We start from the raw sequence: 7,722 nt of genomic DNA, 5'->3' as shown, positions 1-7,722 counted from the left end.
GGCAAATCAAATATGTTCAACCAAGCAAATTTACTTTTAAACATAGTGTTAACATATTGTCAATTTCATGAAAGTCATAAATTCCCCGAGGGAACCTGATGTTCTACCTTGAATTGCTGGCACACTAAGTTTGAGTTAATCGATCGATGGAATTAGCCAAAAGGAGGTGAATTGGCAATTAAAAATTTGGTGAAAGCATTTGCAGAAAATTGAAAGTAATTGCACAACGATTTAGAGTGGTTCGACTTTCACAAACAAAGTCTACGTCCACTACCTTAGCTATCCACACTAAGGATTTTCCAACAAATTCACTAATTTATTCTTTCTTTTGAGGCCAAAGAGATAACCTTACAACTCCCTCAATAATATACCCCAATTCTTGAGAACAATCTTTCTCAAAGAGAAGAATACAAATTTGCAAACTTAATGAAAACCTCACAAGGCAAATGTGTTTGCACAATTCTAGAACAAAGAAAAAACACTCAAGAATAATACAATTGAGCACAATGAGTGTACTTGAAAGAAACAGTGAATATTGAATGAAATAGGCTTGAAAGCTTTCGACCATGGGTTGGTTGAGTGAGAAAAAATATGGAAAAATTATATAAGGGCTGGAAATGACGTAGGAAGTATTCTACAAGCCTTAGAAAAATTTGGGGAACTTTATGTAATTTTTGAAAAGTTAGGGGGACTAATTTGACAATTTTAGAAAAGTTGTGAATGGTTGTATAATTGCCTAATAGTTGATGTACTATGCTGGAAATTACTATTTTGGAATTGAAATGAGTGTTTATATGTGAAATATGACAATTTTGGAAGTTTGAAAAGATTGGTGATTTAAGTGCAACATTCGCATAGTTGGGGGGTGTTGAGTTAATCAATCGATGAAATAGCCAAGAGGGGGTGAATTGTAAATTAAAATTTTGGTGGAAGCTTTTGCAGAAAATAGAAATATTTGCACAGCGATTTAGAGTGGTTCGACTTTCTGAACCAAGTCTACGTCCACTACCTTAGCAATCCACAGTAAGGATTTTCCACAAATTCACTATTTTGTCTTTCTTTTGAGGACAGAGAGTAACTTTACAAATCCCTCAAGAATTATACCCCAAATTCGTGAGAACACTCTCTCCCAAATAGGACAATACAAATTTTGCAAACTTACAGAAAAACCTCACTAGGCAAGATGTTTGCACAATTCTAGAACAAAGAAAGAACACTCAAGAATGAATACAATTGAGCACAATATGTGTTCTTGAAAGAAAAATGAATATTGAAGGAAGATTGGGTTGAATTGCACAAACTTGATGTTTTATGCTTTCTCTCTTGTTTCTCAATGAATTCTTATTTATCAATGGCTTCAGAACTTGTTTAAATACGCCTTGGATTGATTATAGACGTTGGGAATCATTTGGGTGATGTTAGAGCTGTTATAGTGTGAAAACCCTCTTAAAAAAGGCTACTGAGAGCGTGGGGTATCGGTACACCTTCAATGGGTATCGGTACCTGCAATGTAAAATTCAAATATTTCGATCGTTAAATGACTAGATGTATCAGTACCTCTAAGGGGGTATCGGTACCCATTGGGCATTCTGTTTTTCTCGGAACCAAAATTGGCATAGGGGTATCGGTACCTTATAAGGGGTATCGATACCCATTTGGCATTCTGTTTTTCTCAGAGCCAAAATTGGCATAGGGGTATCGGTACCTCCCTATTTAAAACTTATTTTTGGCTCGATTAAGGCTCAAAATATTTTGTAAAAATTGTTTCAAAAATATTTTAAGATTGAAACAAAATTTTAAATTTAAGTAAGGATTGAAATTGACATTTGAAAAACTTGGAGTAATATTTTGATATTCAAATAATTTAATCGAATATATAATTTAAAATATCAAATCTTAAAATTTATTAACACTTAATTTGTTATATCGAAACATCAAATGTTTTCAACAATCTCCCCCTTTTTGATATAGCAAAATATTTTAGTAATTTTAAGATTTTCTTTGAAAAATCATTTTTGAAATCAATTTTGAAAACTTACTCCCCCTTACTCTATTCTACCCCTTTTTGTTAAATAAAAAAGACTCTAGAAAACGATTTTAAACAAGAGTTTGAAATTTAAGCCAATTGATATTTAGATAAAGCTTAAGCTGCTAAGATCACAATCAAGAGAAAGATTAGTCATTAGTTCCATAAATCAATATTCATAAATAATGTGCAATGGTGATTGGTCTTATATTCTAAATGATGCAAAATGTAATATTTAAAAATTAAATTGAAGCTCAAATAACTAATAATCATTCAAATATCATTCAAACCAAAATAAACATCCAACCAAACAATTCAAACATCCAAATTAAAACACAAATCCCAAACAATTAAAATGTTCTAAGTTCAATCCAAGAAAACTAAGCAAGGCAAGGTCTACTCATCCATAGGTGATTCGAGAGGAGGAAAATGAGCTCGCATAGCAGCCATCTCAAGTGTTAGCTCATTGATTCGTTTGTTTTTTGTTTCAATGTTCGCACGCATCTCCCACAGAATTTCCTATTGTTGAGCCCCCATAGTGGTTAAATGGGACTCTATGGATGTAAACCTCATATCAAATGACACCAAAAAATGATCAAAAGTATGGATGATGTGATCATGTCTTGCACCAACTTTCTTTATGACACACTCACATCATTAAAGATTCATCAAGCTCAATCTAAGGGAGTTCTACCTTACTTTATATTATGTTTACTCATTTATGCATTATATATTACTATGAGCCTACATTTGCATCCTAAACTATGCTTGAATAATCATATGTTATCATTCACTTGCATATTATATGATTTTCATGCATAAACATATGTTTCCACATCTTTACTTAGCTTTATATTATGTTTACATATGTTTTAGATTCATTTATTATGTTTGCATATCATTTAGATATCATGGCAACATGTTTTCATTCATTTATTAGCTCATGATATGTTTACATTAGCTCACTAGCTTTAAATCCATGTTTATTTAGCTCATTTGCATGTATGCATCTCTTTTCTAGCTCATACATGTTTTCTTAAGCTCATGAGCGTCCTATGCCTTCTATCTAGCTTATATACATGTTATCTTAGCTTCTAGATGATCATTCATAGATCATATCATTCAAACACCTCACGACAGCATACATTTTACCTTACATGAGCTCACACGTTGCTTACTTGATTTGTTTGTTGATTCATATAGGTGAAAAACAAAGCAAGGCATATTATGGTAGCTTGGTTAGCTAAAAGGACAAGCATAGCACCTCACACTAGCTCATGAATGTTATGGTAGCTCATTTCATCATTTAAAGAGCTTCAACTTAGCTAGAGGAGCTAGCATGTAGCTGAACTTAACTGGATGAGAGCTTTGGACCAAATTACTAAAAAGTGGACTAAAGGTAGCTGGAAGTAGCTGGGAGAGTAGCTGAGGAGTTGAGAAGACCAAAGCTAACTAGCTTGAGTTCATCAAGCTATAACTCACCTAGTTAGCTACCAAGATACTCGCCTAGCTTACCTTGAAACTAATTCATCTTTAGGCTGCCCATGGACTTCAAGACATCATCCTATGGTTGCAACCTCACCAAAGCATTGCAAGAAGACCCATGTGCATTCATGTAGGTTGCCATGTGCATCATTCAAGCATGTGCACTCCATGTGACATCAAATAGGCGCCAAAGCACCAAGGGATGCTTACTATTCGGCCAAAGACACCTTCCTCTCCATTTTGGCGCCCAAATGACTTCCAAAAGCATTTAAAACATCCATAGGCCGAACCAACACCTTACCATTCGGCCAAGAGAATGTATCTTCATTAAAATCATGTATTTTCATTTAAAAATCATGTATTTTCAAAGGGGTTTCATCCATGGCCGAACCATCATGTATCTATTCGGCCTAAACCCTTTGAAAACTATAAATAGGCTTTGGCATTTCATTTGTAACTTATCTCATCTCTTATATAAAATATACTCTTGTGAGTTATTTCTCTTCAAAGTTCTCTGTGAACTTTATCGATTAAACAAGTATAGTTCCTATACTTGTGGCGTCATTCCTTCCATCTTGATTCCTAAATTCCTAGATTGATATCTAGTGGGTTGAAGACACTATCACCACCCCTCAAGCAAGTTTGTGAAGACCGGGATTGTGCTTCATAGCATAGTTTCCTCTTTGGCGTGTTTGAGATACAATATCACCACCATTGCCATTTCATCATCAACATCATCCATCTCTTCCATCAATTCCGCAGCCATCTCTATCCTTTATTTATTTTATTTCATTCTTATTATTTATTTTCATTACTTATATTATTATTCCCTTTATTAAGTCCATTATTAATCATATTTCTTATTTTATTTTGCAGCCCAAACTTATAAATTCAAGGACATCAGTACTTGTCAATCCTAGATCGGGACACAATAAGGCTATCTACATCTCTCCTTCAAAGCATGTAGATTCGCCTTACATCAATGGAGGCATTTGATCCTCTTGTTCTGACGGCTCATCTTCGGGTATGTGATCATCGATATCTTGAAATAGTTCTTGAAGTTCTAGATCATCATCAACTGTCGGTGTTGGTGCCGCTTGTGAAGAACTAGCACCCGATGTTTTCTCGGTAGATCGAACCCATTGGTCCTTTTTCCTTTTTCCATCCCGATTTCTTTAAAGATGTCAAGTTGATTTCGTTTTTAAGAGGGATAGCTACATCAAGTCGTACCTTAAGCTGGGATTTGATAAACAAATTACTCTGAAGACAACCGTAAACTAGAGTTTCATAAAGCTTTTTATTAGGGACAAGGATTATGGTTTCAACGAGTTCAACAAAGATAATTTGAGGTAGGTTTGTTTTCTTATTTTTCTTGATACAATGTATCCAAAACAGTTCTAAAGCTCTAAAAGTGGAGTATTTGCCTCCGGATGGTCTAAACTACCAAGAGATGACCAGATGACGAAAACGATCGTGGTGATCTAACACACTCGCACTCGACTTGGCTTTGTAAGGAGTACCTACTACTTCTTTTTCATTATATAAACCTACGTTATCTAGTCCAAAGGTGTCAGCGATAGTGTTGGAGTCGATATAAAGGAATTAACCTATAAGATAGGATCGAATTCCTATTGTTTTGGTTCGAGCTTCGTTTTGGACACAAACTGCATTGGAATAGTAAATTCGAACAAGTTGTTGGTAAATTATTGGTTCGAGTTGAAAAAGTTTATCAAATTTCCAAGCTTGTAGGGTAGGAAGATATTTAAAGTTTATATCTATCAAAGCTTGAAGAGAAGGGATACGTTCTTCCCAAATTTTATAAGACTCGAAGAGATAAACAAACCTATGGTAGAGAATTTCTCAACGGCCAGGTTCGTTAAAACAAGAATTTAGTATAGTCATTTCGAGGTCATCAAGGTTAGAATTTTGTGGTTAAATAGGAGGTGGGTTTGGTGGTCGATTTGAATGACTAGACGATATCCTAGGGATTTTTGAATGTGACATGGTTCAAGAAATCAGAATATGATAGATACCTACAATTTTAAAAACATATGTATGCAACAATATCAATCCTAAAACTCAAATAAGTCCTCAATATATCAAGGTTCTCTAAAACTAATCTAAATGGGCAATTTGGAAAACTATTTGAAAAATGATGTTTGAAATATCATAATAAGTATAGTTTTCATGAAAAAAACCTAATTAAAGTAAAAACAACAATTTAAAAACAAAATAATAAAAATAATTTTTTTATTTCGAAATTTTTTTAAAAAATTGATAAAATCTTGTGTTTTTGATGAAATTGGTTGTAGAATCTAGTTTACAAACATCATATAATCAATGCCAGATATATAGTTCAACTTAGAACTAATCAAAACTAGTCCAAAGTTCAAAATCAATAAAATAGAGGTTTTTGAAATATTATCTTGAAAATTTGAAGATTGAGTGAGATTTGTTGTTGTTTGCACTAATTTGATGCTGCTAGCAGGATTATATGTTGAAAAACAGTTGGATTCCGACTTAAAATTAAAAGAATGAAGCAAGTTAATAATTTGAGTGAAGATTTTAATTTTTAGGGATTTAAAGCCTAAACCTGACAGGGGGTATCAGTACCCTTATAGGGTATCGATACACATTCAAAGAGGGTATCAATACACGTTGAAGGGGTATCGATACCTGGTGCACAAAAATGTCAAAAATATATATTTAAACACTTAAAATGCTAAATTAATTAGCTCTAGTGGTATTGACAACTCATATATCGAAAATTAATAATGTTGAATCAAACAAATCAATCCTTAAATTTTATTTGAATATAATATTAATTTTCTCTAAAGATCATAAATCCCCCTAACTAATAGCAAAGAATGTAATCAAAAGTGTTATTTTTATAAGCATTTTTCAAAACTAATTAAAAGTGCTAAAAATCATTTTAAACACCAAGTCAAGGTAGGTTAGTTAAACCTAATTCTCTCCTAAGTGTCCAAAATCTCTATTTATCTAAAGGTTTTGTAAAAATATCCGCTAATTGATGCAAAGTATCAACATATTCTAGAACTATACCTCCTTTTGTGTCATGATCTCTAATGAAATAATGTCTATTTTCAATATGCTTAGTTCTAGAGTGTTAGATGGGATTTTTAGTGAGACAAATAGCACTAGTATTGTCACACTTGATAGGTATGGTACTAACTTCAATTCCATAATCTAAAAGTTATTGTTTCATCCATAAAACTTGTGCACAACAACTACCCGCTGAAATGTAATCCGCTTTAGTGGTAGATAATGCAACACAATTTTGTTTCTTTGAAAATCATGAAATCATTATATTTCCTAGGAATTGAAAAGTACCGGAGGTGCTTTTCCTATCTATTTTGCATCCTCCATAATTCGCATCATAGAAAGCATGCAAGCTAAAGATAGAGTCTCTAGGAAACCAAAGTCCTAAACTAAGAGTGTCCTTAAGGAATTTAAAGATTTTCTTAACGGCTAGTAAATCTGATTCCTTAGGGCATGATTGAAATCTAGCACATAAGGAAACACTAAACATAATGCATGGTCTACTTGCGGTTAGATAAAGTAAAGCACCAATCATTAACCTTTATAAATTAACATCCACACATTTACGTCCTTCATCTTTGTCAAGCTTTGTAGATGCTCATTGGAGTTGTTTGAGGTTTTTCATTTTCCAGTCCAAACTTTCTAAGTATATCTTTGACGTATTTTGCTTGATTGATGAATATGCAATCTTTTCTTTGCTTGATTTGGAGTCCCAAGAAAAATGAGAGCTCCCCCATCATGCTCATCTCAAATTCACACTGCATTACCTTAGAAAATTCTTGGCAAAGAGCATCATTAGTAGAACCAAATATTATATCATCAACATAAATTTGAACTACTAATATATCTTTATATTTTTGCTTTAAAAACAATGTAGTGTCAACCTTCCCTTTTGAAAAACCCTTTTCAATTAAAAAAATTGACAATCTTTCATACCAAGCTCTAGGAGCTTGTTTTAAACCATAAAGTGCTTTTGTCAATTTAAAAACATGATCTGTAAATTTTGAATCTTCAAAACCAGGAGGTTGTTCCAAATATACTTCTTCTTTTATAAAACCATTTAAAAATTCACTTTTAACATCCATTTGATATAATTTAAATTCATTGAAACATGCAAATGCTAATAACATTCTTATTGCTTCCATCCTAGC

This window comes from Hibiscus syriacus, unplaced genomic scaffold, assembly GCF_006381635.1.
Source record: "Hibiscus syriacus cultivar Baekdansim isolate YM2019G1 unplaced genomic scaffold, ASM638163v2 tig00002237_pilon, whole genome shotgun sequence".
NCBI lineage: Eukaryota > Viridiplantae > Streptophyta > Magnoliopsida > Malvales > Malvaceae > Hibiscus > Hibiscus syriacus.
Note: the sequence above shows the minus strand (reverse complement) of the source record.